Raw genomic sequence first — 1,300 nt, 5'->3', positions numbered from 1 at the left:
ACTGACCTTGTGATTCAAACCAACCTTGAAGTGGAGTGTATCCTACAGCATCACACCAGCTGTCCATATATATATAGTTCACTGGTTTTGCTTCACTAGAAACCCAGCCTAAGATATGTGGTATTGAGAAAGTGGGGTTCTAGAGAAAAAAGTCATAAGGATGAGTTTTCTAAATTGTTTCTCAAGTTTGAATAATTTTAAAGGCATTGATACAGGATGGAAGCATGTCTGACCTCCACTTTACAAGAATCGGTCTTGGGCTGATTTTGAGTTTTGTCTTCTTTCCCTCTTTTGGAGTCAGGGGAAGTCAGACATGGTTCCCACTTGGTTTAAGCAGTTGGTGCTGTGAGCAGGATTCATTGCAATGGCTCCAGACCTAAGAAATTATGAAGCTTTATAAGATCAACAAAAAAAAGGAATGGGATAAAATATTTGAGCAGAGAGCAGCAGCTCCTGAAATTGCCTAAAGACTTGGACAAGCTGGTACAAAGCCTGGGCCTAGAGTCCTGGTGTGGTGCTGTGGGTTAATGCGCCACACTGCGTAGCTGTTTGAACAGCAAGTTTGGCTGTTCAAGCTCACTAGCTGCTCCTTGGAAACCGTATACAGGGTCACTATGGGTCAGAATGGATCTTGATGGAACTTAACAACAACAACAACTGGAATCCATCCTGCCAGAGACCTAAAGCCACATGCATATGAAAGGGATTAGTTCAAGAAGAGGAAAAGTTTGGACTTGACTGTTTTAAAAGGTTTATGAGTTTGACTACTTTATGGATATTGGTTTCTCCTGCTTATTATTGTAAAATAGACATACATGAGTGATAAGAATATTGGGAATTTTGATTACAGAAAGCATGTAAGCCCATCTTCAGTCTATACTTGATTGTGTTTTTCTAAAAAGTTAGAAATTTGCTTGGAAAAAAATAGGTTTTTTGCTTTAAGCCTTTGCAGTGTATGGGGTTTTAGGTGGAATCCTGAGCTCCACCCAGGACCTTTTTAGAGTTGGTACATTTTCATTTGATAAGACATGCAGATCAACCCAGAGCTGCTGAGAGAACAGGAGATTCATGCAGGAAAAAAAAGCGGACTATTTGGCATTTTTGAGTTTCAGACTCATCTAGGCAAGAAAAGTCGGCCCATCAGAGAAAATTCCCTTCTAGGACTGAAAGTTAAAGGGAACCAGTGAGCTGAATGCTTACTGGTGACCACCTGGGTCTACTAGTGAGTAGACTTGGGAGGAATGAGCAATGAAGTGCCTTGCCAGTTCCCTTCCACTATGTTGTTGTTGTTAAGTGCCAT

The sequence above is a fragment of the Chrysochloris asiatica genome, unplaced genomic scaffold (genome assembly GCF_000296735.1).
Source record: "Chrysochloris asiatica unplaced genomic scaffold, ChrAsi1.0 scaffold00306, whole genome shotgun sequence".
NCBI lineage: Eukaryota > Metazoa > Chordata > Mammalia > Afrosoricida > Chrysochloridae > Chrysochloris > Chrysochloris asiatica.
This window is presented reverse-complemented; position numbering follows the sequence as displayed.